Raw genomic sequence first — 8,355 nt, 5'->3', positions numbered from 1 at the left:
AAAATCTCCCACTAGGCACACAGATCTAAATATATTGCTATTCCTTTCATAATGCTGACTGTGTAAGAGGATAGCATTAGGCTGGCCTAATGCTATCCTTTACCTGGCCTTAGGCTGAGATGTATATAGCGCACTTTGACTTTGCTCCTTTGACTAGAGGCCCGTACCAGGTACGTCGTAGGTGCGTGGGCCGCTCGTTTGTAGCGCATGGTAAGTGAGATGTCAATATACTGTACAGAGTACGACTTTAAGCCCATATTTGAATGTTTATTTTTCTACCGAGCGGGAGTGGTGTCATGTAAGTGAGCTATGACCTTTATTGTTCGGAATAACCCATCTAGTCTTGGAAGTCGTTGGTCCTAACACTTTAGTAGTCATTCTATGAAAAAAAATACTTCTTATATACGTAAAGACAGCTGTTTGTGTATAATAAATATAATATAAGACGTGTTTATTTATTCTTGTGAATAGTTGTACATGTACCAAAGAATGTTGTTTTATTTGCTCAGTCTATGTACATACACTGGTTTGGAATTTTTTGGGTTGATTCTATTATAAAATAGTTAAAGAAGGCTCAGAACAGCAGTTTAAATATGGAGAATTCTGGCATTTAAAAAAAGCCCAAAGAATTGAAAGATGCAAATCAATACAACTTAAAGCAAACCCAAACTACGGGACTATCCTAGGAAAATAGAGCTTGAGCGCTCGCATACGAAACTCAACGAAACTATAACAGTGCAAATACAGAAACGAAGCTAAGCTAATCATTCCGTTTCACTCACACACTATACGCAGTTGTAGGTGTAAGGGAGATCGAATGATTAGCACCACTCTTTTTGATTTGTTTCTTTATTGGCACAACTCATATAAGATTAATGCAGATACTTTCGAAAAACGTCGGCAAAACTCATAGTAACCCAAACTTTTGTTGAAAGTTAGGCATATATTTTTATATAAAACATAAATAGTGCATTCACTGGTTACCTTCACAGCTACGTCAGTTTGTATAATTCCGATTTCGTATAGCATGTAAATGTGTCTTAATAAAAACTCGGTAAATAGTAGGTACCTATTAATATTTGACAGAAGACTTTATGGCATTATTTTACATTTGCCGACATTTTAATTCCTAATGTGCACATAATTAACTATTGAATTTTTGTTGATAGAGCAATCGATCGTTACTCGAGTTTAATCTGTGCAATAGTGAAGAGTCGTGACTTAACAGATTTACGCCAACTTCTGTGATGAGTTTGTTTTCTAGAAAACTTGCTGATGCTACCTTTATAAAATGTTTGTCTAAAATCTAAAGACCTATAAAATTGATATGGCCTTATCTCATATCATATCTATAGTGAAAGTAGATTTTTTTTTTTGCAAAATAGACGTTTTTAGTTTTTACTTTTTGCCAGTAAACGACAAAGCATAGAAGGCGCGTTTCACACAAATTCAAATCTTAATCATCATTCGTTTTTCTATTCCTTCGTCCATTCTACTCGCTAAAACGTTTTTAACATTTCTGATACGAACCGCGAAGGTTTCGAACGCCCTTTCGGCATCCGTGTTTCCTGCTAACTACGTATGGCTTATGGTGGATGCAACGGGTTTGCCCGCGAAATTCAAATTTAATTAGGTTTTTCGCAATTTGTAAACTAATACGACAACGTAGGTTTTTGGCATTTTAATTGCGCCAATGGCAGTATCATTTTCACAGGTTTATATAAAAATCTTTACTTGAAAGGGCCCAGTTTAAGAAATTAGCTCTAGTATCGGCTAATTTGTGATTTATAGTCGCTGCTATAGCTAATTTCTTAAACCCGTCGCTTGCCCCTTAAGTATCTTCAAGGGAAGAGTGAATAGGCATCTTCAATGCGAGCGCACGGCGCTTCAATTTTGACCTCACCTAATAGCTTTCCTCAATGCATGATTGTCGTCAAGCGTAAGCCTATCCTGCAATAAAAAAAAACAGTAGAGATTTCGTTTCGCTGTAATGGAGCGCATGGAGTATTTCTATGCTTTGTCGTTCATTATTTATACATATCTAATATTATTACTACCGAAGTTTAAGGTTCTTATGGTCCAGAGAAATTTATCATAAAATAAATTGTATAAAAAGGTATATTATAGCGACAGAAAAAAACTTGTTTTTTTATTTAAAAAAAAATAGGGCCTCTTTGGAGGAGCAGCGAATGGAAAAATCAAAGGTTGTGTTTTAGAGCAAATAATGATTGTTACTAAAGTTGTGAAGCGAACATGAGCCTGTCCAATTGAGTACGAAACGATGTCGGTTAGAAATAGGCAAATTGTAAAAAATACTAAATTATTACAAAATAATGTAATAAAATATGATATTTAGAGATTACTGCTACTTAAACACTTGTACCTACTGGTCTTTCGTTGTGACGTGCAGACGTCTCTCGTTATCTTTTCAAGGCCTATTTTACAACCGCCACATAAACTTTATATAATGAATAAATTTGACGTTTTGACAGTTTTTGTCTTGGCAATCTGTGAAAATGTCAGACTTATCCGTTAGATTTTTATGTGGCGATTGTGAGAGCGGCCGCATCCGACGCCGGCGACGGTGCTGCCCAAGTCTGATACGGCACAGTTCTGGCGCGGTGTGTCTGACACGCTCAATGTCTGTAGATATTAAACTAAACGGACCTTAAAAAGATCGGTCTTTCGGAAAAGATCGACAGAGTAATCAGTAAAGAGCCGCGCACCTTGCGCCTCTGTCGCACGCGTTTGACGCCATGATAATAATTTGATCTGAAGACCGAAGTGCACCTTAAACATTGTTTTTAGTGCTTGAGCCTAAAATGTAAAACTACGATGACAATATTTAAAGGTTAAGTGAAAACTGAAAACATCCAAGAGAATCACTCGTGCCTACAAGAAATAGTAAAAGAAATAGTTGTATATCTAAATTGTAAAGCTGAGATCTGTTACTGTGTACATTGTCTTTGCTCAGACTTAAGTTTAAGTTAAAAAGAGACAGATAATTATGTCTATGCTAAAAAACTGTCTCGCTTTACCTCTAAATAGATCTCAGCGTAATTGCCTTAAGAATAGCATTTGAAATTATTTTTGTGTTCGTTTTTTCGTCAAAAATACTATTTATTTCATATTCCGTGTATTTCTATATTGCACTATTAGTAGTTAAGTGGATGTTGTACGAATGTGAACTTTACTGCAACGGGTATAAGGACTAAACTGTATCTACTGGGTCTTTTATTTGTTTGGGTCCAGAATGAGAAATCTTATACCGAAAAACCTGGGAATTGGATCTAGTGAAACGTATTGAAATACTTAACTAGTTTGTTTTTGATTTAATTGATTTCATTGAATATGAAATAGTTGACTTCCTAAAGAAATAGTATTTTTTAAATTAATTTTTATACAAAGTTATTCAAAACAATGCCATGATTCCGTGGAAATTACCAAAGTCAGTTTTCTGTATGTATTTTATTTTAAGATTTCCCATGGCTATACTTACCTAAACAAATAAAACACTTGACCGGGAGTTTAAGTAAAGTTCGCATATAAATGTTATTATATCACATAGTATATAGATCATGTACCCGTATACATGTGTTTAATGTAGGTACTTATATGTAATGAGTGTCTTGATAATATTCAGATGAACTGTAGCTAAAATTCTCATTTATTTTTCTTTGTAATTATGAAAAATTCAAGGTTTTTCATGCAGCAGTAAACTAAGATTTTGTTAAACTTTTCTCTGTTAGAAGTTAAAATCATTTCTGATAACCAAAACTAGTCTAAGATCCATAGAACGCATTTTGACTTTGCTTAGACTTAAGTTTCTGTTAAAAAGAGATAGATTTATGTCGGCGATATAACGCTGTCTCATTTTAATAGTCTTAAGTTTGAGCAACCTCAACCTAAAATATGCTACAGATTTCTAGGTGCAAAAATCGGTTACATATATATTTTTTATTTTATTTTAAGTCTCTTGCATATTTTCATTATAATATCTCAAGTAGATACATATTGCATTAGGTTGTGACTGTTAAAGTTTTAGCTACAGTTTGGGGCGTCTGACAAATGAGCTTAACTTTTTTACCAAGCTAGGTAAGGTCTATAGATTTGTTCAGAGATGGAGATATTTAAATTGTACAACGAATGGTGTGGACTACACTCACAAAAGATAAATATTGACTGTCCATTTTTCTCCTTTTTTACATTTAAAACATGGGACCTCAGTGGTTTTACACAGTAGGCCCCAATTACACGTGAAGTTTTACTCACATAAGTATAACAGCTTGCAGTATGACAGCTTTACTACAAGAAGCTTTTTGTACAAGCGTGTTTACATTAGTAAATTTTTTGTATGTCAATCATGGAAGCTACTTACGTGTGTAAATCTATAATTTCAAAGTATTTTAATGGATGTTCGGTTTTATTCAGCGTTAGGTTGCCCGTTTTTTGCAAACGAACTTTGCCAATGCGACTTAAAAAATCGGTTGTACTCGTAGGTATAGGTACTGTTTCGTTGTTCGGCAGAATCAACTTGTGGCCGAGCAACTCCCAGGCACATTCATACCGACCATTTGCCTCGCCAGCTGTACCTACCTACATATTTATGAACCACATGCCATTACTTTAGTTGATTAGTGGAATAACCCACAATATTCAGGCAAATCATTTCCATACATTTGTTTTTTACGACGTAGTGCTATCAGAAAATTATAACAGATAAAAATATTGTCGAAGCATAATTATTGAAATATCATTTGACAGACAAAATCTGTAAAATAAAAACAATTGCATTTAGAGTGTGGTCCAAAATGATGTGTCTGTTAGATTGTAAGCATCTCGATGTATTTTGTTGTTGTATATCATTCAAGCAGGAGGACGGTATTATGTATTGTCTGATAATAAAGCTAGTCATTGTGTTTCATATTGGTTTCATTTCACTTCAACCCCGTTCCCATTCGGCACCTTTGAATCAAGATGAAGAAACATGAGAACCAGGGATATTATGATAGTTTTATATATCCGTATGGTAGTACCTGTCTGTCTGTACCAACCAAAATAAGGCTTAGATCTATAGGTACTTTGACCTTGCTCAGACTTAAGTTTCAGTTAAAACGGTCATTTTGTCAGCGATATAACGCAGTCATCTTAATAGTGTCTCCTAGGGACTAGGTGTTTAAAGGGTAAACTGAAAACAAATAAAACCAAAAATGTTCTCATAATAAATATTATTTCAACATTCCGTGCACTAGCCTAGGTTAATGTACAAAGATCTGGCCGCAGAGAAACGAACACAAATCAAAATAATATTTACAGAGAAGTTTATAAAAATATACAATTAGCTGTATGTAGTAATTACTGCTAAAACATTTTAATCCACCGGAAAACAATACCCAGGGCCCTGATTCTCTACGTCATTAAAACTACAACGCGCAATATGTCTAGGCTCAAGACACATTGCGGCAGAAAAAAACGACGCGTTTTTTTTGTAAAATGTTTAGTAATTATTATGGTAAACTGAATTTTATCCCTACTACGTAATTTTACTTAAGCCGCGGCCCGAATGCAAGCGTCTATTGTTGAATCCTCACGAGTATGTAGGTACACTATGCGGTTTTCATAAAATTCAGTTTATTTTGCAACATTTTAGAAAGGACGTGTCACCATTTCGAATCACCCGCAATGTGCCTTAAACTTTACTTGACACCTTTTCATGAAAGAACTGTCAAATTTTTCATAAATTGCGGTTACCATTTGAATGTCATATAAATAGGACCAGTACAATAACAAGCGAGAAAATCCAACGGAATGACACCTTACTCCAAACTGGATTGTTTTAAAATTAGACAAAAACAATTTTATTTCTCAATAATCAATAAATATAATCAGCAATTGGACTAATCAATAACGTGTCAACAACGATCAATAATAATCTAAATAAATATAACATTTCAATGAAGATAACTAATAGCAAGATCAAAAAGTAAACTATTTCCGAAAGGAGACAGTCCAAAATTGTATGGTGCGTGGGTTGGGTATTGTACCAGTAATAAAATAAAACATGATACCATTTTCGATTGATCAAATCCACGAACTCATCGTAATTTTAGTGGTAACATTATTTATTCTCTCAACATAATTAAGCTAAAATACGTAATAATGGCGGGCGAACTCATGTTTTGAGAAAAAAAATAACACGTCACTTGTCAGAAATGACATTCGACATAGAACCGAATCTACTGCATTCTCTATGGCTTGAAGTTACTTATCATCATTTTCAATTTATTTTATTTTCAATGACCTCAGTTTTTTTTTTCGCTTTTCACGGTATAGTATAGGGTATAAGAGTACACCACAAGTGGACCGCCTCCTTTACTTCTTGCCTACAATGGCAGTTATAATAGTGGATTATTATATTTCATAATTCATAATAAGTAATGACAATTCCTGATCACCAAGTTTAGGAGTAAGTTTACAGTTTTTAGCTAAACAAAATACAATGGTTAAAATAACAACTAATGAGAAAAACTAACTGACAAATTTAAAAAGTGTTTATATTATGACGTATTGTAAATAATATAATGACGAAACCTGTCATTTTGCATTGTATATTGTATATTTGATTTAATTAAAATGTATTTTACGTTAGTGTCGAACATTTCTATATCTCTACCACGGTATGGTAAATCAATGGAATGACGTCATAGTATAGTACACGTCACGCCACTTGACACAGTAGGCGGTATCTAGTTCCACAGATATCTTAGGCTCAAAGCATAGCGACGTAGAGCGAAACGACGCGTTTTTTAGGGTTCCATACCTCAAAAGGAAATAAGGAACCCTTATAGGATCACTTTGTTATTCGTCGTGTCTGTCAAGAAAACCTATAGGGTACTTCCCGATGACCTAAAGTCATATTTGGCATAAGTAAAAGAAAAATCCGAGAACCGTCAATTGTGGTTTACAAAACAAATGTTTTACTAAATCATATATAGATGGCGCAGTCCGTCATTAACATGCAATGTTCTACATAAAATACCTACGAGAAAAGTAACCTATGTATGTATTAATAGTTCATGGTGTTAACTATCGCAATTCCCTGTCAAACTGGTTGTCCTTATGGCATGAAGGAGTAACAAACATCCTAACATAATATAATATACTATAATATAATAATATAATATATAATTATACAGAAATCGGCCACTTACAGTTTTATTATAAGTACAGATTAGGATGTTTTTAATTTGTATAAGTACCTACTTTTTGTTGGTTACTTTAAAATAAAATCGAACGAAAATATTCGTTGTTATAGGTAAACTTTTGACAGAATTTATGAGATTCGAAGTGATATTGCTATTTAGTTATATTTGAACTGTTACCTTGTCGCGTCGCTTTGCTTGCGTCAATCTGCCTTGAGCCTATAAATCAACTACAATGTAGTTTCATCTATTGTGGCGCGAGCTTTAGATATGTCTAAATATATGATACAATGTCCAAAGAAAACAGCGCAGGTCTTAATACTCTAATAGTTCCAACAATTTACTTCAATATTAGCGTTCTTCTGGGATCTAGATTTGTTAAAAAAGCGATCAAAACCAAGGCTGTACACTGTATACCGACTGAATATTGCAGTTGGGATGCGGATTTATTTTGTTGCAACTCGCTTCACACTGACCGCTCGTACCAGAAACTGCTCACGGACTGCGCAGTTGCTTTAACAGGGCTCTCTCCGTCACTCGCTTCATACAATCGTAGTTCCAATTTCATTTGAATATTAAGCAACCAAAGTCTATGAAATTTTGCAGACATATTCTAGAAACTAATATCTGTGCCTGTGGTGTTTTAGATTTTTCTAAAAATATGTAGTTTTAAAATTACAGGGGCACAAAGATTTGTATGTAAATTTTTAAGACCGCGTAATTTTGAAACCGAATATTTTAACAGAAATCTGGAAAACCACAGACATAGATATTAGTTTCTAGTATATGTCTGCAAAATTTCATGGACTTTGGTTGCTTAATATTCAAATGAAATCGGAACTACGATTGTATGAAGCGAGTAGAAGCGAGTGACGGAGAGAGCCCTCTTAACTACAATAAAACTGCATCTCTGCGTACTCTGTAGTGAGCCGGCGATGGGTTGACATGATGATGATGGTACTCCGTCCTTAGAAGTTACATTTCCGTACCTCGGTTCCGCTAGGTGACGATCTTCGTGAATTTCTTTGGTACTTATTTCAAGCTAACGTTATTGCTACGCTGCTAGCATTAAACTAAGCTCGACTATAATGAGCCGCTTTCCCAATGTGCCTCAAATATTTCCTTTATCCATTGCTTTCAAGTAGGTTCAGGT

General features: G+C 34.5%; 2 long non-coding RNA genes across 2 annotated transcripts; one reads left to right on the top strand and one right to left on the bottom strand.

Annotated features, from left to right (window-relative positions):
• The first annotated feature begins 25 nt into the window (after positions 1-25).
• On the top strand, positions 26-4,922 carry LOC123866991. The gene is made up of 2 exons (XR_006796304.1): positions 26-1,591; positions 1,837-4,922. It is a non-coding gene; the product is annotated as an uncharacterized LOC123866991 (long non-coding RNA).
• Positions 4,923-5,211: 289 nt separating this feature from the next.
• On the bottom strand, positions 5,212-7,154 carry LOC123866977. Its single transcript, XR_006796290.1, has 2 exons — positions 5,777-7,154; positions 5,212-5,361 (listed from the first exon to the last, which is right to left on the bottom strand). It is a non-coding gene; the product is annotated as an uncharacterized LOC123866977 (long non-coding RNA).
• Positions 7,155-8,355: the final 1,201 nt, after the last annotated feature.

This window comes from Maniola jurtina, chromosome 7 (assembly GCF_905333055.1).
Source record: "Maniola jurtina chromosome 7, ilManJurt1.1, whole genome shotgun sequence".
NCBI lineage: Eukaryota > Metazoa > Arthropoda > Insecta > Lepidoptera > Nymphalidae > Maniola > Maniola jurtina.
This window is presented reverse-complemented; position numbering and strand designations above follow the sequence as displayed.